Here is a 22,438-nt window from a genome sequence, read left to right as displayed (position 1 = left end):
CTTCCGTAGTGCAACGTGTACAACCCTTCCACAGTTCAGCGTGTACAATCTCTCCACAGTGGAAGGTGTACCATCCCTCCACAGTGCAATGTGTACCATCCCTCCAGAGTGCAATGTGTACAACCCTTCCACAATGTAATGTGTACAACTCTTCCACAGTGCAATGTGTATAACCCTTCAACAATGCAATGTGTACAACTCTTCCACAGTGCAATGTGTACACCCCTTCCATAGTGCAATGTGTACAACCTTTCCACAGTGCAATGTGTACAATGCTTCTAAAGTGCAATGTGTACCACCCTTCCACAGTGCAATGTGTACAACTCTTCCACACTGCAAAGTGTACAACCCTTCCATTGTGCAATGTGCACAACGCTTCCACAGTGGAATGTTTACAACCCTTCCATAGTGCAATTTGTACAACTCTTCCACAGTGCAATGTGTATAACCCTTCCACAGTGCAGTGTGTCCCATTCCACCACAGTGCAATGTGTACAACCCTTCCACAGTGCATTGTGTACCATCCATCCACAGTGAAATGTGTGTAATGCTTCCACAGTGCAATCTGTACCATCGCTCCAAAGTGCAATGTGTATAACCCTTCCACAGCGCAATCTGTACAAGTCTTCCATAGTGCTATGTGTACAACTATTCCACAGTGGAATGTGTACCATCGCTCCACGGTGAAATGTGTACCATCCCTCCAGATTGCAATTTGTAAAACCCTTCCACAGTGTAATGTGTACAATGCTTCTAAAGTGCAATGTGTACCACCCTTCCACAGTGCAATGTGTACAACCCTTCCACAGTGCAATGTGTACAACCCTTCCATAGTGCAATGCGCACAACCCTTCCACAGTGCAATGTTTACAAACCTTCCATAGTTCAATTTGTACAACTCTTCCACAGTGCAATGTGTATAACCCTTCCACAGTGCATTGTGTACAATCCATCCACAGTGCAATGTGTGTAACGCTTCCACAGTGCAATGTGTACCATCCTTGCAAATTGCAATGTGTATAACCCTTCCACAGCGCAATGTGTACAAGTCTTCCATAGTGCTATGTGTACAAATATTCCAGAGTGGAACGTGTACCATCCCTCCACAGTGCAATGTGTACCATCACTCCAGATTGCAATCTGTACAACCATTCCACAGTGTAATGTGTACAACTCTTCCACAGTGCAATGTGTACAACCCTTCCACAATGCAATGTGTACAACCTTTCCACAGTGCAATGTGTACAACCCTTCCACAATACAATGTGTATAACCCTTCCACAGTGGAACGTGTACAACACTTCCACAGTAAAATGTGTACAACTCTTCCACCGTGCAATGTGTACAACCTTTCCACATTGCAATGTGTACAACGCTTCCAAAGTGCAATGTATTCCACCCTTCCAGAATGCACTGTGTCCAACCCTTCCACAGTGCAATGTGTACAACCCTTCCACTGTGCAATGTGTACCGTCCCTCCACAGTGCAATGTGTACAACCCTTCCACAGTGCATTGTGTACCATCCCTCCACAGTGCAATGTGTATAACCCTTCCACAGTGCAATGTGTCCCATGCCTCCACAGTGCAATGCTACAACCCTTCCACAATGCAACGTGTAGCATCCGTCTACAGTGCAATGTGTACAACTGTTCCACAGGGCAATGAGTACAACCCTTCCACATTGCAATGTGTACTACCTTTCCACAGTGCAATGTGTACAACTATTCCATAGTGCAATGTGTACAACACTTCCACGGTGCAATGTGTACAACTCTTCAACAGTGCAATTTGTACAACCCGTCCATGGTACAATGTGTACAACCCTTCCACAGTGCAATGTGTACCATCCCTCCACAGTGCAATCTGTATAACCCTTCCTTAGTGCAATGCGTACAACACTTCCACAGAGCAATGTGCATGACCCATCCACATTGCAATGTGTACCATGCTTCCACAGTGCAATGTGTATAACCCTTCGACAGTGCAGCGTGTACCATGCCTCCACAGAGCAATGTGTACAACCCTACCACAGTGCAATCTGTACTACCTTTCCACCGTGCAATTTGTACAACCCTTCCACAGTGCAATGTGTACAACCCTTCCACAGTGCAATGTGTACAACCCTTCCACAGTGCAATGTGCATAACCTTTCAACAGTGAAATATGTACAACCCTTCCACAGTGCAATATGTACAACCCTTCCACAGTGCAATGTGTACCATCCCTGCACAGTGCAATGTGCACTACTCTTCCACAGTGCAATGTGTACAACTCTTCCATAGAGCAATGTGTACAACCATTCCACAGTGCAATGTGTAAAACCCTACCACAGTGCAATTTGTACCATCGCTCCACAGTGCAATGTGTATAACCCTTCCACAGTGCAACGTGTACAACTCTTCCACCGTGCAATGTGTACAACCCTTCCACAGTGCAATGTGTACCATCCCTCCACGGTGAAATGAGTACCATCCTTCCACAGTGCAATGTGTACAAACTGCCACACTGCAATGTGTACAACCCTTCCACAGTGCATTGTGTACCATCCATCCACAGTGCAATGTGTGTACGCTTCCACAGTGCAATGTGTACCATCCCTCCACAGTGCAATGTGAACCAGCCCTCCACAGTGCAATTTGTACAACACTTCCACAGTGTAATGTGTAGAACTCTTCCACAGTGCAATGTGTACAACCCTTCTACAAAGCAATGTGTACAACCTTTCCACAATGCAAGGTGTACAACCCTTCCACAGTGCAATGTGTACAACCCTTCCACAGTGCAATGTGTACAACTATTCCGCTGTGCAATGTGTACACCCCTTCCATAGTGCAATGTGTACAACTCTTCCACAGTGCAATGTGTATAACACTTCCACAATCCAATGTGTACAAATCTTCCACACTGCAATGTGTAAAACCCTTCCATAGTGCAATGTGCACAACCCTTCCACAGTGCAATGTTTACAACCCTTCCATAGTGCAATGAGTACAACTCTTCCACAGTGCAATGTGTATAACCCTCCCACAGTGCAATGTGTCCCATTCCACCACAGTGCAATGTGTACAACTCTTCCACAGTGCAATCTGTATAACCCATCCACAGAGCAATATGTACAACCAGTCCACAGTCTAATGTGTACAACCCTTCAACAGTGCAATGTGAACCATCCCTCCACAGTGCAATGTGTATAACGCTTCCAGATTGCAATGTGTACAACTCTTCCACAGTGCAATGTGTACAACCGTTCCACAGTGCAATGCTTACCATCCCTCTACGGAGCTATGTGTACCATCCCTCCACAGTGCAATGTTTACAACCCTTCCACAGTGCAATGTGTACAACCCTTCCACAGTGCAATGTGTACAACTCTTCCACAGTGCAATGTGTACAACGCTTCCACAGTGCAATGTGTACAACTCTTCCACAGTGCAATGTGTACAACCCTTCTACAGTGCAATGTGTACTATCCCACCAGAGTGCCATGTGCATAACCGTTCCACAGAGCAATGTGTACAACTCTTCCATAGGGCAATGTGTACAACTCTTCCACAGTGCAATCTGTACAACCCTTCCACATTGCAATGTGTACAACCCTTCCACAGTGGAATGTGTACAACACTTGCACAGTGCAATGTGTACAACTCTTACACAGAGCAATGTGCATAACCCTTCCAAATGCAATGTGTTCCATCCCTCCACAGTTCAAAGTGTACCAACATTCGGCAGTGCAATGTATATAACTCTTACACAGTGCAACGTGTACCACCCTTCCACAGTGCACTGTGTACCATCCCAACACAGTGCCATGTGTATAACCCTTCCACAGTGGAATGTGTACAACTCTTCCACAGTGCAATGTTTACAAGCTTTCCACAGTGCAATGTGTTCAACCCATCCATTGTGCAATGTCAACAACTCTTACACAGAATAATGTGCACAACTCTTCCACAGTGAAATGTGTACAACCGTTCCATAGTGCAATGTGTACAACTCTTACACAGAGCAATGTGCATAACCCTTCCAAATTGCAATGTGTTCCATCCCTCCACAGTGCAAAGTGTACAACTCTTCCACAGTGCAATGAGTATAACCTTTCCACAGTGAAATGTCTACAACCCTTCCACAGTGCAATGTGTACCATCCCTCCACAGTGCAATGTGTATAAGCCTTCCATAGTGCAATGTGTACCACCCCTCCACAGTGCAATCTGTACCATCCCTCCACAGTGCAATGTGTACAACCCTTCCACAGTACAATGTGTACAACCTTTACACAGTGCAATGTGTACAACCCTTCCACAGTGCAATGTGTACCATCGCTCAAAAGTGCAATGTGTATAACCCTTCCACAGTGCAATGTGTACAACTCTTCCACATTGCAATTTGTACAACCCTTCCACAGTGCAATGTGTACCATCCCCCAATAGTGCAATATCTATAACCCTTCCACAGTGCAATGTGTACAACGTTTCCACAGTGCAATCTGTACAACACTTCCACAGTGCAATCTGTGCAACCCTTCCACAGTGCAATGTGTACCATCCCCCAAGAGTGCAATATCTATAACCTTTCCGCAGTGCAATGTGTAACATCCCTCCACAGTGCAATGTGTACAATTCTTCCACAGTACAATATGTACTACTCTACCAGAGTGAAATGTGTAAAACCCTTCCACAGTGCAATGTTTACAACCCTACTACAGTACAATGTGTACCATCCCTCCAGAGTGCAATGTGAGTAACCCTTCCACAGTGAAATGTCTACAACTCTTCCACAGTGCAATGTGTACAACTCTTCCACAATGCAAAGTGTACAACCCTTCCACAGTCCAATGTGTACAACCGGTCCACAGTGCAATGTGTATAACCCTTCCATAGTGCAATGTGTACAACACTTCCACATTGCAATGTGTACAACCCTTCCACAGTGCAATGTGTACAACCCTTCCACACTGCAATGTGTACAACTATTCCACAGTGCAATGTGTACAACACTTGCACAGTGCAATGTGTACAGCCCTTCCACAGTGCAATGTGTACAACCCTTCCACAGTGCAATGTGCACCATCCCTCCACAGGGCAATGTGTACAACCCTTCCACAGTGCAATGTGTACAACCCGTCCACAGTGCAATGTGTATAACCCTTCCATAGTGCAATGTGTACAACTCTTCCACAGTGCAATGTGTACAACTCTTCCACAGTGCAATGTGTACAACCCTTCCACAGTGCGATGTGTACAACTCTTCCACAGTGTGATGTGTAAGACCCTTCCACAATGCAATGTGTACAACCCTTCCACAGTGCAATGTGTACAACTCTTCCACAGTGCAATGTGTGCAAACCTTCCACAGTGCAATGTGTACAACTCTTCCACAGTGCAATGTGTACAACCCTTCCACAGTTCAATGTGTACAACTCTTCCACAGTGCAATGTGTACAACACTTCCACAGTGTAATGTGTACAACCCTACCACAGTGCAATGTGTACCAGCCCTCCACAGTTCAATGTGTACAACTATTCCACAGTGCAATGTGTACAACACTTGCACAGTGCAATGTGTACAACCCTTCCATAGTGCAATATGTACAACACTTCCACAGTGCAATGTGTACAACTCTTCAACAGTGCAATCTGTACAACCCTTCCACAGTGCAATGTGTACAACCCTTCCACAGTGCAATATGTACAACCCTTCCACAGTGCATTGTGTACAACCCTTCCACAGTGCAATGTGTACAACCCTTCCACAGTGCAATGTGTATAACCCTTCCATAGTGCAATGTGTACAACTATTCCACAGTGCAATGTGTACAACTCTTCCACAGTGCAATGTGTACAACCCTTCCACAGTGCAATGTGTACAACCCTTCCACAGTGCAATGTGTACAACCCTTCCACAGTGCAATGTGTACCATCCCTCCACAGGGCAATGTGTACAACCCTTCCACAGTACAATGTGTACAACCCTTCCACAGTGCAATGTGTACAACTCTTCCACAGTGCAATGTGTACAACCCTTCCACAGTGCAATATGTACAACCATTCCACAGTGCAATGTGTACAATTCTTCCACAGTGCAAAGTGTACAACCCTTCCAAAGTGCAGTGTGTACCATCCCTCCGCAGAGCAATGTGATTAACACTTCCACAGTGGAATGTGTATAACTGTTCCACAGTGCAATCTGTACAACTCTTCCACAGTGCAATGTGTACAACTCTTCCACATTGCAATGTGTACAACCCTTTCTGAGTGCAATGTGTACAACCCTTCCACATTGCAATGTGTACTATCCCACCAGAGTGCCATGTGCATAACCGTTCCACAGAGCAATGTGTACAACTCTTCCATAGGGCAATGTGTACAACTCTTCCACAGTGCAATCTGTACAACCCTTCCACATTGCAATGTGTACAACCCTTCCACAGTGGAATGTGTACAACACTTGCACAGTGCAATGTGTACAACTCTTACACAGAGCAATGTGCATAACCCTTCCAAATGCAATGTGTTCCATCCCTCCACAGTTCAAAGTGTACCAACATTCGGCAGTGCAATGTATATAACTCTTACACAGTGCAACGTGTACCACCCTTCCACAGTGCACTGTGTACCATCCCAACACAGTGCCATGTGTATAACCCTTCCACAGTGGAATGTGTACAACTCTTCCACAGTGCAATGTGTACAACCTTTCCACAGTGCAATGTGTTCAACCCATCCATTGGGCAATGTGAACAACTCTTCCACAGAATAATGTGCACAACTCTTCCACAGTGAAATGTGTACAACCGTTCCATAGTGCAATGTGTACAACTCTTACACAGAGCAATGTGCATAACCCTTCCAAATTGCAATGTGTTCCATCCCTCCACAGTGCAAAGTGTACAACTCTTCCACAGTGCAATGAGTATAACCTTTCCACAGTGAAATGTCTACAACCCTTCCACAGTGCAATGTCTACCATCCCTCCACAGTGCAATGTGTATAACCCTTCCATAGTGCAATGTGTACAAATCTTCCACAGTGCAATGTGTACCATCCCTCCACAGTGCAATCTGTACCATCCCTCCACATTGCAATGTGTACAACCCTTCCACAGTACAATGTGTACAACCTTTACACAGTGCAATGTGTACAACCCTTCCACAGTGCAATGTGTACCATCGCTCAAAAGTGCAATGTGTATAACCCTTCCACAGTGCAATGTGTACAACTCTTCCACATTGCAATTTGTACAACCCTTCCACAGTGCAATGTGTACCATCCCCCAACAGTGCAATATCTATAACCCTTCCACAGTGCAATGTGTACAACGTTTCCACAGTGCAATCTGTACAACATTTCCACAGTGCAATCTGTGCAACCCTTCCACAGTGCAATGTCTACCATCCCCCAAGAGTGCAATATCTATAACCTTTCCACAGTGCAATGTGTAACATCCCACCACAGTGCAATGTGTACAATTCTTCCACAGTACAATATGTACTACTCTACCAGAGTGAAATGTGTAAAACCCTTCCACAGTGCAATGATTACAACCCTACTACAGTACAATGTGTACCATCCCTCCAGAGTGTAATGTGAGTAACCCTTCCACAGTGCAATGTCTACAACTCTTCCACAGTGCAATGTGTACAACTCTTCCACAATGCAAAGTGTACAACCCTTCCACAGTCCAATGTGTACAACCCGTCCACAGTGCAATGTGTATAACCCTTCCATAGTGCAATGTGTACAACTCTTCCACATTGCAATGTGTACAACCCTTCCACAGTGCAATGTGTACAACCCTTCCACACTGCAATGTGTACAACTATTCCACAGTGCAATGTGTACAACACTTGCACAGTGCAATGTGTACAACCCTTCCACAGTGCAATGTGTACAACCCTGCCACAGTGCAATGTGTACAACCCTTCCACAGTGCAATGTGCACCATCCCTCCACAGGGCAATGTGTACAACCCTTCCACAGTGCAATGTGTACAACCCGTCCACAGTGCAATGTGTATAACCCTTCCATAGTGCAATGTGTACAACTCTTCCACAGTGCAATGTGTACAACCCTTCCACGGTGCAATGTGTACAACCCATCCATAGTGCAATGAGTACAACCTTTCCACAGTGCAATGTGTACAACGCTTCCAAAGTGCAATGTGTACAACTTTTCCACAGTGCAATGTGTACAACCCTTCCACAGTGCAATGTGTCCCATTTCACCACAGTGCAATGTGTACAACCCTTCCACAGTGCATTGTGTAGCATCCATCCACAGTGCAATGTGTGTAACCCTTCCACCGCGCAATGTGTACAAGTCTTCCATTGTGCTATGTGTACAACTATTCCACAGTGGAATGTGTACCACCCCTCCACAGTGCAATGTGTACCAGCCCTCCAGATTGCAATGTGTATAACCCTTCCGCAGTGCATTGTGTACCATCCATCCACAGTGCAATGTGTATAACCCTTCCACAATGCAATGTGTACAACTCTTCCACAGTGCAATATGTACAACCCTTCCATAGTGAAATGTGTACAACCTTTCCACAGTGCAATGTGTACAACGCTTCCAAAGTGCAATGTGTACAACCCTTCCACAGTGCAATTTGTGGAACCCCTCAACTGTGGAATGTGCACCATCCCTCCATAGTGCAATGTGTACAATCCTTCCACAGTGCAATGTGCACAAACCTTCCTCAGTTCAATGTGTACAACTCTTCCACAGCGCAATGCTTACCATCCTTCTACGGAGCTATGTGTACCATCCCTCCGCAGTGCAATGATTACAACCCTTCCACAGTCCAATGTGTACAACCCTTCCACAATGCAATATGTACAACACTTCCACAGAGCAATGTGTACAACCCTTCCACATTGCAAAGTGTACAAGTCCTCCACAGTGCAATGTGTACAACCCTTCCACAGTGCAATGTGTACAACCCTTCCACAGTGCAATGTATACAACTCTTCCACAGTGCAATGTGTACAATTCTTCCACAGTGCAATGTGTACAACCCTTCCACAGTGGAATGTGTACGATCCCTCCACGGTGAAATGTGTACCATCCTTCCACAGTGCAATGTGTACAACCCTTCTACAGTGCAATGTGTACAACCCTTCCACAGTGCAATGTGTACAAACCTTCCACAGTGCAATGTGTACAATCCTTCAACAGTGCAATGTGTACAACTCTTCCACAGTGCAATGTGTACAACCCTTCCACAGGCAATGTGTATAACCCTTCCACAATGCAATGTGTACAACTATTCCGCAGTGCAATGTGTACACCCCTTCCATAGTGCAATGTGTACAACTCTTCCACAGTGCAATGTGTATAACACTTCCACAATACAATATGTACAAATCTTCCACACTGCAATGTGTACAACCCTTCCATAGTGCAATGTGCACAACCCTTCCACAGTGCAATGTTTACAACCCTTCCATAGTGCAATGTGTACAACTCTTCCACAGTGCAATGTGTATAACCCTTCCACAGTGCAATGTGTCCCATTCCACCACAGTGCAATGTGTACAACCCCTCCACAGTGCATTGTGTACCATCCATCCACAGTGCAATGTGTGTAACGCTTCCACAGTGCAATCTGTACCATCCCTCCAAAGTGCAATGTGTACAACCCTTCCACAGTGCAATCTGTACCATCCCACTACAGTGCAATGTGTACAACCCTTCCACAGTGCATTGTGTACCATCCATCCACAGTGCAATGTGTGTACGCTTCCACAGTGCAATGTGTACCATCCCTCCACAGTGCAATTTGTACAACATTTCCACAGTGTAATGTGTAGAACTCTTCCACAGTGCAATGTGTACAACCCCTCTACAAAGCAATGTGTACAACCTTTCCACAGTGCAATGTGTACAACCCTTCCACAGTGCAATGTGTACAACCCTTCCACAGTTCAATGTGTACAACTCTTCCATAGTGGAATGTGCACAACTCTTCCATCGTGCAATGTGCACAACCCTTCCACAATGCAATGTGTACAACTCTTCCACAGTGCAATGTGTACAACCCTTCCACAGTGCAATGTGTACAACCCTTCCACAGTGCAATGCTTACCATCCCTCCACGGAGCTATGTGTACCATCCCTCCGCAGTGCAATGATTACAACCCTTCCACAGTCCAATGTGTACAATCCTTCCACAATGCAATATGTACAACACTTCCACAGAGCAATGTGTACAACCCTTCCACATTGCAAAGTGTACAAGTCCTCCACAGTGCAATGTGTACAACCCTTCCACAGTGCAATGTGTACAACCCTTCCACAGTGCAATGTATACAACTCTTCCACAGTGCAATGTGTACAATTCTTCCACAGTGCAATGTGTACAACCCTTCCACAGTGGAATGTGTACGATCCCTCCACGGTGAAATGTGTACCATCCTTCCACAGTGCAATGTGTACAACCCTTCTACAGTGCAATGTGTACAACCCTTCCACAGTGCAATGTGTACAAACCTTCCACAGTGCAATGTGTACAATCCTTCAACAGTGCAATGTGTACCAGCCCTCCACAGTTCAATGTGTACAACTATTCCACAGTGCAATGTGTACAACACTTGCACAGTGCAATGTGTACAACCCTTCCATAGTGCAATATGTACAACACTTCCACAGTGCAATGTGTACAACTCTTCAACAGTGCAATCTGTACAACCCTTCCACAGTGCAATGTGTACAACCCTTCCACAGTGCAATATGTACAACCCTTCCACAGTGCATTGTGTACAACCCTTCCACAGTGCAATGTGTACAACCCTTCCACAGTGCAATGTGTATAACCCTTCCATAGTGCAATGTGTACAACTATTCCACAGTGCAATGTGTACAACTCTTCCACAGTGCAATGTGTACAACCCTTCCACAGTGCAATGTGTACAACCCTTCCACAGTGCAATGTGTACAACCCTTCCACAGTGCAATGTGTACCATCCCTCCACAGGGCAATGTGTACAACCCTTCCACAGTACAATGTGTACAACCCTTCCACAGTGCAATGTGTACAACTCTTCCACAGTGCAATGTGTACAACCCTTCCACAGTGCAATATGTACAACCATTCCACAGTGCAATGTGTACAATTCTTCCACAGTGCAAAGTGTACAACCCTTCCAAAGTGCAGTGTGTACCATCCCTCCGCAGAGCAATGTGATTAACACTTCCACAGTGGAATGTGTATAACTGTTCCACAGTGCAATCTGTACAACTCTTCCACAGTGCAATGTGTACAACTCTTCCACATTGCAATGTGTACAACCATTTCTGAGTGCAATGTGTACAACCCTTCCACATTGCAATGTGTACTATCCCACCAGAGTGCCATGTGCATAACCGTTCCACAGAGCAATGTGTACAACTCTTCCATAGGGCAATGTGTACAACTCTTCCACAGTGCAATCTGTACAACCCTTCCACATTGCAATGTGTACAACCCTTCCACAGTGGAATGTGTACAACACTTGCACAGTGCAATGTGTACAACTCTTACACAGAGCAATGTGCATAACCCTTCCAAATGCAATGTGTTCCATCCCTCCACAGTTCAAAGTGTACCAACATTCGGCAGTGCAATGTATATAACTCTTACACAGTGCAACGTGTACCACCCTTCCACAGTGCACTGTGTACCATCCCAACACAGTGCCATGTGTATAACCCTTCCACAGTGGAATGTGTACAACTCTTCCACAGTGCAATGTGTACAACCTTTCCACAGTGCAATGTGTTCAACCCATCCATTGGGCAATGTGAACAACTCTTCCACAGAATAATGTGCACAACTCTTCCACAGTGAAATGTGTACAACCGTTCCATAGTGCAATGTGTACAACTCTTACACAGAGCAATGTGCATAACCCTTCCAAATTGCAATGTGTTCCATCCCTCCACAGTGCAAAGTGTACAACTCTTCCACAGTGCAATGAGTATAACCTTTCCACAGTGAAATGTCTACAACCCTTCCACAGTGCAATGTCTACCATCCCTCCACAGTGCAATGTGTATAACCCTTCCATAGTGCAATGTGTACAAATCTTCCACAGTGCAATGTGTACCATCCCTCCACAGTGCAATCTGTACCATCCCTCCACATTGCAATGTGTACAACCCTTCCACAGTACAATGTGTACAACCTTTACACAGTGCAATGTGTACAACCCTTCCACAGTGCAATGTGTACCATCGCTCAAAAGTGCAATGTGTATAACCCTTCCACAGTGCAATGTGTACAACTCTTCCACATTGCAATTTGTACAACCCTTCCACAGTGCAATGTGTACCATCCCCCAACAGTGCAATATCTATAACCCTTCCACAGTGCAATGTGTACAACGTTTCCACAGTGCAATCTGTACAACATTTCCACAGTGCAATCTGTGCAACCCTTCCACAGTGCAATGTCTACCATCCCCCAAGAGTGCAATATCTATAACCTTTCCACAGTGCAATGTGTAACATCCCACCACAGTGCAATGTGTACAATTCTTCCACAGTACAATATGTACTACTCTACCAGAGTGAAATGTGTAAAACCCTTCCACAGTGCAATGATTACAACCCTACTACAGTACAATGTGTACCATCCCTCCAGAGTGTAATGTGAGTAACCCTTCCACAGTGCAATGTCTACAACTCTTCCACAGTGCAATGTGTACAACTCTTCCACAATGCAAAGTGTACAACCCTTCCACAGTCCAATGTGTACAACCCGTCCACAGTGCAATGTGTATAACCCTTCCATAGTGCAATGTGTACAACTCTTCCACATTGCAATGTGTACAACCCTTCCACAGTGCAATGTGTACAACCCTTCCACACTGCAATGTGTACAACTATTCCACAGTGCAATGTGTACAACACTTGCACAGTGCAATGTGTACAACCCTTCCACAGTGCAATGTGTACAACCCTGCCACAGTGCAATGTGTACAACCCTTCCACAGTGCAATGTGCACCATCCCTCCACAGGGCAATGTGTACAACCCTTCCACAGTGCAATGTGTACAACCCGTCCACAGTGCAATGTGTATAACCCTTCCATAGTGCAATGTGTACAACTCTTCCACAGTGCAATGTGTACAACCCTTCCACGGTGCAATGTGTACAACCCATCCATAGTGCAATGAGTACAACCTTTCCACAGTGCAATGTGTACAACGCTTCCAAAGTGCAATGTGTACAACTTTTCCACAGTGCAATGTGTACAACCCTTCCACAGTGCAATGTGTCCCATTTCACCACAGTGCAATGTGTACAACCCTTCCACAGTGCATTGTGTAGCATCCATCCACAGTGCAATGTGTGTAACCCTTCCACCGCGCAATGTGTACAAGTCTTCCATTGTGCTATGTGTACAACTATTCCACAGTGGAATGTGTACCACCCCTCCACAGTGCAATGTGTACCAGCCCTCCAGATTGCAATGTGTATAACCCTTCCGCAGTGCATTGTGTACCATCCATCCACAGTGCAATGTGTATAACCCTTCCACAATGCAATGTGTACAACTCTTCCACAGTGCAATATGTACAACCCTTCCATAGTGAAATGTGTACAACCTTTCCACAGTGCAATGTGTACAACGCTTCCAAAGTGCAATGTGTACAACCCTTCCACAGTGCAATTTGTGGAACCCCTCAACAGTGGAATGTGCACCATCCCTCCATAGTGCAATGTGTACAATCCTTCCACAGTGCAATGTGCACAAACCTTCCTCAGTTCAATGTGTACAACTCTTCCACAGCGCAATGCTTACCATCCTTCTACGGAGCTATGTGTACCATCCCTCCGCAGTGCAATGATTACAACCCTTCCACAGTCCAATGTGTACAACCCTTCCACAATGCAATATGTACAACACTTCCACAGAGCAATGTGTACAACCCTTCCACATTGCAAAGTGTACAAGTCCTCCACAGTGCAATGTGTACAACCCTTCCACAGTGCAATGTGTACAACCCTTCCACAGTGCAATGTATACAACTCTTCCACAGTGCAATGTGTACAATTCTTCCACAGTGCAATGTGTACAACCCTTCCACAGTGGAATGTGTACGATCCCTCCACGGTGAAATGTGTACCATCCTTCCACAGTGCAATGTGTACAACCCTTCTACAGTGCAATGTGTACAACCCTTCCACAGTGCAATGTGTACAAACCTTCCACAGTGCAATGTGTACAATCCTTCAACAGTGCAATGTGTACAACTCTTCCACAGTGCAATGTGTACAACCCTTCCACAGGCAATGTGTATAACCCTTCCACAATGCAATGTGTACAACTATTCCGCAGTGCAATGTGTACACCCCTTCCATAGTGCAATGTGTACAACTCTTCCACAGTGCAATGTGTATAACACTTCCACAATGCAATATGTACAAATCTTCCACACTGCAATGTGTACAACCCTTCCATAGTGCAATGTGCACAACCCTTCCACAGTGCAATGTTTACAACCCTTCCATAGTGCAATGTGTACAACTCTTCCACAGTGTAATGTGTATAACCCTTCCACAGTGCAATGTGTCCCATTCCACCACAGTGCAATGTGTACAACCCCTCCACAGTGCATTGTGTACCATCCATCCACAGTGCAATGTGTGTAACGCTTCCACAGTGCAATCTGTACCATCCCTCCAAAGTGCAATGTGTACAACCCTTCCACAGTGCAATCTGTACCATCCCACTACAGTGCAATGTGTACAACCCTTCCACAGTGCATTGTGTACCATCCATTCACAGTGCAATGTGTGTACGCTTCCACAGTGCAATGTGTACCATCCCTCCACAGTGCAATTTGTACAACATTTCCACAGTGTAATGTGTAGAACTCTTCCACAGTGCAATGTGTACAACCCCTCTACAAAGCAATGTGTACAACCTTTCCACAGTGCAATGTGTACAACCCTTCCACAGTGCAATGTGTACAACCCTTCCACAGTTCAATGTGTACAACTCTTCCATAGTGGAATGTGCACAACTCTTCCATCGTGCAATGTGTACAACCCTTCCACAATGCAATGTGTACAACTCTTCCACAGTGCAATGTGTACAACCCTTCCACAGTGCAATGTGTACAACCATTCCACATTGCAATGTGTACAGCGCTTCCAAAGTGCAATGTGTACAACTCTTCCACTGTGCAATGTGTACCGTCCCTCCACAGTGCAATGTGTACAACCCTTCCACAGTTCAATGTGTACCATCTCTCCACAGTGGAATGTGTACCATCCCTCCACAGTGCAATGTGTACCATCAATCCAGAGTGCAATGTGTACAACCCTTCCACAGCGTAATGTGTACAACTCTTCCACAGTGCAATGTGTATAACCCTTCAACAATGCAATGTGTACAACTCTTCCACAGTGCAATGTGTACACCCCTTCCATAGTGCAATGTGTACAACCTTTCCACAGTGCAATGTGTACAATGCTTCTAAAATGCAATGTGTACCACCCTTCCACAGTGCAATGTGTAACATCCCACCACAGTGCAATGTGTACAATTCTTCCACAGTACAATATGTACTACTCTACCAGAGTGAAATGTGTAAAACCCTTCCACAGTGCAATGATTACAACCCTACTACAGTACAATGTGTACCATCCCTCCAGAGTGTAATGTGAGTAACCCTTCCACAGTGCAATGTCTACAACTCTTCCACAGTGCAATGTGTACAACTCTTCCACAATGCAAAGTGTACAACCCTTCCACAGTCCAATGTGTACAACCCGTCCACAGTGCAATGTGTATAACCCTTCCATAGTGCAATGTGTACAACTCTTCCACATTGCAATGTGTACAACCCTTCCACAGTGCAATGTGTACAACCCTTCCACACTGCAATGTGTACAACTATTCCACAGTGCAATGTGTACAACACTTGCACAGTGCAATGTGTACAACCCTTCCACAGTGCAATGTGTACAACCCTGCCACAGTGCAATGTGTACAACCCTTCCACAGTGCAATGTGCACCATCCCTCCACAGGGCAATGTGTACAACCCTTCCACAGTGCAATGTGTACAACCCGTCCACAGTGCAATGTGTATAACCCTTCCATAGTGCAATGTGTACAACTCTTCCACAGTGCAATGTGTACAACCCTTCCACGGTGCAATGTGTACAACCCATCCATAGTGCAATGAGTACAACCTTTCCACAGTGCAATGTGTACAACGCTTCCAAAGTGCAATGTGTACAACTTTTCCACAGTGCAATGTGTACAACCCTTCCACAGTGCAATGTGTCCCATTTCACCACAGTGCAATGTGTACAACCCTTCCACAGTGCATTGTGTAGCATCCATCCACAGTGCAATGTGTGTAACCCTTCCACCGCGCAATGTGTACAAGTCTTCCATTGTGCTATGTGTACAACTATTCCACAGTGGAATGTGTACCACCCCTCCACAGTGCAATGTGTACCAGCCCTCCAGATTGCAATGTGTATAACCCTTCCGCAGTGCATTGTGTACCATCCATCCACAGTGCAATGTGTATAACCCTTCCACAATGCAATGTGTACAACTCTTCCACAGTGCAATATGTACAACCCTTCCATAGTGAAATGTGTACAACCTTTCCACAGTGCAATGTGTACAACGCTTCCAAAGTGCAATGTGTACAACCCTTCCACAGTGCAATTTGTGGAACCCCTCAACAGTGGAATGTGCACCATCCCTCCATAGTGCAATGTGTACAATCCTTCCACAGTGCAATGTGCACAAACCTTCCTCAGTTCAATGTGTACAACTCTTCCACAGCGCAATGCTTACCATCCTTCTACGGAGCTATGTGTACCATCCCTCCGCAGTGCAATGATTACAACCCTTCCACAGTCCAATGTGTACAACCCTTCCACAATGCAATATGTACAACACTTCCACAGAGCAATGTGTACAACCCTTCCACATTGCAAAGTGTACAAGTCCTCCACAGTGCAATGTGTACAACCCTTCCACAGTGCAATGTGTACAACCCTTCCACAGTGCAATGTATACAACTCTTCCACAGTGCAATGTGTACAATTCTTCCACAGTGCAATGTGTACAACCCTTCCACAGTGGAATGTGTACGATCCCTCCACGGTGAAATGTGTACCATCCTTCCACAGTGCAATGTGTACAACCCTTCTACAGTGCAATGTGTACAACCCTTCCACAGTGCAATGTGTACAAACCTTCCACAGTGCAATGTGTACAATCCTTCAACAGTGCAATGTGTACAACTCTTCCACAGTGCAATGTGTACAACCCTTCCACAGGCAATGTGTATAACCCTTCCACAATGCAATGTGTACAACTATTCCGCAGTGCAATGTGTACACCCCTTCCATAGTGCAATGTGTACAACTCTTCCACAGTGCAATGTGTATAACACTTCCACAATGCAATATGTACAAATCTTCCACACTGCAATGTGTACAACCCTTCCATAGTGCAATGTGCACAACCCTTCCACAGTGCAATGTTTACAACCCTTCCATAGTGCAATGTGTACAACTCTTCCACAGTGTAATGTGTATAACCCTTCCACAGTGCAATGTGTCCCATTCCACCACAGTGCAATGTGTACAACCCCTCCACAGTGCATTGTGTACCATCCATCCACAGTGCAATGTGTGTAACGCTTCCACAGTGCAATCTGTACCATCCCTCCAAAGTGCAATGTGTACAACCCTTCCACAGTGCAATCTGTACCATCCCACTACAGTGCAATGTGTACAACCCTTCCACAGTGCATTGTGTACCATCCATTCACAGTGCAATGTTTGTACGCTTCCACAGTGCAATGTGTACCATCCCTCCACAGTGCAATTTGTACAACATTTCCACAGTGTAATGTGTAGAACTCTTCCACAGTGCAATGTGTACAACCCCTCTACAAAGCAATGTGTACAACCTTTCCACAGTGCAATGTGTACAACCCTTCCACAGTGCAATGTGTACAACCCTTCCACAGTTCAATGTGTACAACTCTTCCATAGTGGAATGTGCACAACTCTTCCATCGTGCAATGTGTACAACCCTTCCACAATGCAATGTGTACAACTCTTCCACAGTGCAATGTGTACAACCCTTCCACAGTGCAATGTGTACAACCATTCCACATTGCAATGTGTACAGCGCTTCCAAAGTGCAATGTGTACAACTCTTCCACTGTGCAATGTGTACCGTCCCTCCACAGTGCAATGTGTACAACCCTTCCACAGTTCAATGTGTACCATCTCTCCACAGTGGAATGTGTACCATCCCTCCACAGTGCAATGTGTACCATCAATCCAGAGTGCAATGTGTACAACCCTTCCACAGCGTAATGTGTACAACTCTTCCACAGTGCAATGTGTATAACCCTTCAACAATGCAATGTGTACAACTCTTCCACAGTGCAATGTGTACACCCCTTCCATAGTGCAATGTGTACAACCTTTCCACAGTGCAATGTGTACAATGCTTCTAAAATGCAATGTGTACCACCCTTCCACAGTGCAATGTGTACAACCCTTCCACAGTGCAATGTGTACAACTCTTCCACAGTGCAATGTGCATAACACTTCCACAATGCAATGTGTACAAATCTTCCACACTGCAAAGTGTACAACCCTTCCATAGTTCAATGTGCACAACCCTTCCACAGTGCAATGTGTACAACCCTTCCTTGTGCAATGTGTACAACCCTTCCACAGTGCAATGTGTACAACTCTTCCAAAGTGCAATGTGTACTATTCTTCCACTATGCAATGTGTACAACCCTTCCACAGTGCAATTTGTACCATCCCTCCACAGTGCAATGTGTATAACCCTTCCACAGTGCAATGTGTACAACTCTTCCACAGTGCAATGTATACAACACTTCCACAGTGTAATGTGAACAACTCTTCCATAGTGCAATCTGTACAAACCTTCCACAGTGCAATGTGTACAACTCTTCCACAGTGCAATGTGTACAACCCTTCCACAGTGCAATGTGTACAACTCTTCCACAGTGCAATATGTACCATCGCTCAACAGGGCAATGTGTACAAGCCTTCCACAGTGCAATGTGTACAACCCTTCCACAGTGCAATGTGTATAACCCTTCCATAGTGCAATGTATACAACTCTTCCAAAGTGCAATGTGTACTATTCTTCCACTGTGCAATGTGTACAACCCTTCCACAGTGCAATTTGTACCATCCCTCCACAGTGCAATGTGAGTAACCCTTCCACAGTGCAATGTGAGTAACCCTTCCACAGTGCAATGTGTACAACTGTTCCACAGGGCAATGAGTACAACCCTTCCACATTGCAGTGTGTACTACCTTTCCACAGTGCAATGTGTACAATTCTTCCATAGTGCAATGTGTGCAACCCTTCCACAGTACAAGGTGTAGAACCCTTCCACAGAGCAATGTGTACCATCCCTCCACAGCGCAATGCGTAGAACTCTTTCACAGAGCAATGTGTACAACTCTTCCACAGAGCAATTTGTATAACCCTTCCACATTGCAATGTGTACTACCTTTCCACAGTGCAATGTGTACAACCCTTCCACTGTGCAATTTGTACAACCCATCCACAGAGCAATGTGTAGAAACATAACACAGTGCAATGTGTACAACTCTTCCGTAGTGCAATGTGTGCAACCCTTCCACAGTACAAGGTGTAGAACCCTTCCACAGTGCAATGTGTACCATCCCTCCACAGCGCAATGTGTACAACCCTTCCTTGTGCAATGCGTACAACCCTTCCACAGTGCAATGTGTACAACTCTTCTAAAGTGCAATGTGTACTATTCTTCCACTATGCAATGTGTACAACTCTTCCACAGTGCAATGTATACAACACTTCCACAGTGCAATGTGTACAACTCTTCCACAGTGCAATATGTACCATCCCTCAACAGGGCAATGTGTACAAGCCTTCCACAGTGCAATGTGTACAACCCTTCCACAGTGCAATGTGTATAACCCTTCCATAGTGCAATGTGTACAACTCTTCCAAAGTGCAATGTGTACTATTCTTCCACTGTGCAATGTGTACAACCCTTCCACAGTGCAATTTGTACCATCCCTCCACAGTGCAATGTGAGTAACCCTTCCACAGTGCAATGTGTACCATCCCTCCACAGTGCAATGTGAGTAACCCTTCCACAGTGCAATGTGTACAACTGTTCCACAGGGCAATGAGTACAACCCTTCCACTTTGCAGTGTGTACTACCTTTCCACAGTGCAATGTGTACAATTCTTCCATAGTGCAATGTGTGCAACCCTTCCACAGTACAAGGTGTAGAACCCTTCCACAGTGCAATGTGTACCATCCCTCCACAGCGCAATGCGTAGAACTCTTTCACAGAGCAATGTGTACAACTCTTCCACAGAGCAATTTGTATAACCCTTCCACATTGCAATGTGTACTACCTTTCCACAGTGCAATGTGTACAACCCTTCCACTGTGCAATTTGTACAACCCATCCACAGAGCAATGTGTAGAAACATAACACAGTGCAATGTGTACAACTCTTCCGTAGTGCAATGTGTGCAACCCTTCCACAGTACAAGGTGTAGAACCCTTCCACAGTGCAATGTGTACCATCCCTCCACAGCGCAATGTGCATAACTGTTCCACAGTGTAATGTGTACAACTCTTCCACAGTGCAATGTGTATAACCCTTCCACTTTGCAATCTGTACAACCATTCCGCAGTGCAATGTGCACAACCCTTACACAGTGCATTGTGTACAACCCTTCCACAGTGCAATGTGTACAACCGTACCACAGTGCACTGTGTCCCATCCCTCCACAGTTCAATGTGAATAACCCTTCCACAGTGCAATGTGTACAACTATTCCATAGTGCAATGTGTACAAACCTTCCACGGTGCAATGTGTACAACTCTTCAACAGTGCAATGTGTACAACCCGTCCATGGTACAATGTGTACAACCCTTCAACAGTGCGATGTGTACCATCCCTCCACAGTGCAATCTGTATAACCGTTCCACAGTGCAATGCGTACAACTCTTCCACAGAGGAATGTGTACAACCCTTCCACAGTGCAATTTGTACCATCACTCCACAGTGCAATGTGTATAACCCTTCCACAGTGCAATGTGTACCATCCCTCCACAGTGCAATGTGAGTAACCCTTCCACAGTGCAATGTGTACAACTGTTCCACAGTGCAATGTGTACAACTGTTCCACAGTGCAATGTGTACAACTGTTCCACAGGGCAATGAGTACAACCCTTCCACATTGCAATGTGTACTACCTTTCCACAGTGCAATGTGTACAACTCTTCCATAGTGCAATGTGTGCAACCCTTCCACAGTACAAGGTGTAGAACCCTTCCACAGTGCAATGTGTACCATCCCTCCACAGCGCAATGCGTAGAACTCTTTCACAGAGTAATATGTACAACTCTTCCACAGAGCGATTTGTATAACCCTTCCACATTGCAATGTGTACTACCTTTCCACAGTGCAATGTGTACAACCCTTCCACTGTGCAATTTGTACAACCCATCCACAGAGCAATGTGTAGAAACATAACACAGTGCAATGTGTACAACTCTTCCATAGTGCAATGTGTGCAACCTTTCCACAGTACAAGGTGTAGAACCCTTCCACAGTGCAATGTGTACAACCCTTCCACAGTGCAATGTGTACCATCCCCCTAGAGTGCAATATCTATAACCTTTCCACAGTGCAATGTGTAACATCCCTCCACAGTGCAATGTGTACAATTCTTCCACATTGGAATATGTACTACTCTTCCAGAGTGAAATGTGTGAAACCCTTCAACAGTGCAATGTTTACAACCCTACTACAGTACAACGTGTACCATCCCTCCACAGTGCAATGTGAGTAACCCTTCCACAGTGCAATGTGTACAACGCTTCCACAGTGCAATGTGTACATTTCTTCCACAGTGCAAAGTGTACAACCCTTCCACAGTGCAATGAGCTTAACCGTTCCACAGTGCAATGTGTAGAACTCTTCCACAGTGCAATGTGTAGAACCCTTCCACATTGCAATGTGTACAACCCTTCCTGAGTTCAATGTGTAGAACTCTTTTACAGAGCAATGTGTACAACTCTTCCACAGAGCAATGTGCATAACCCTTCCACATTGCAATGTGTACTACCTTTCCACAGTGCAATGTGTACAACCCTTCCACTGTGCAATGTTTACAACCCATCCACAGTGCAATGTGTACAAACATAACACAGTGCAATGAGTACCATCACTCCACAGTGCAATGTGTACAACTCTTCCATAGTGCAATGTGTAGAACCCTTCCACATTGCAATGTGTACAACCCTTCCACAGTGCAATGTGTACAAGCCTTCCACAGTGCGATGTGTACAGCCCTTCCACAGTGCAATGTGCAAAAAACCTTCCACAGTGCAATGTGTACAACTA

The sequence above is a fragment of the Mobula birostris genome, chromosome 4 (assembly GCF_030028105.1).
Source record: "Mobula birostris isolate sMobBir1 chromosome 4, sMobBir1.hap1, whole genome shotgun sequence".
Classification (NCBI taxonomy): Eukaryota; Metazoa; Chordata; class Chondrichthyes; order Myliobatiformes; family Myliobatidae; genus Mobula; species Mobula birostris.
This window is presented reverse-complemented; position numbering follows the sequence as displayed.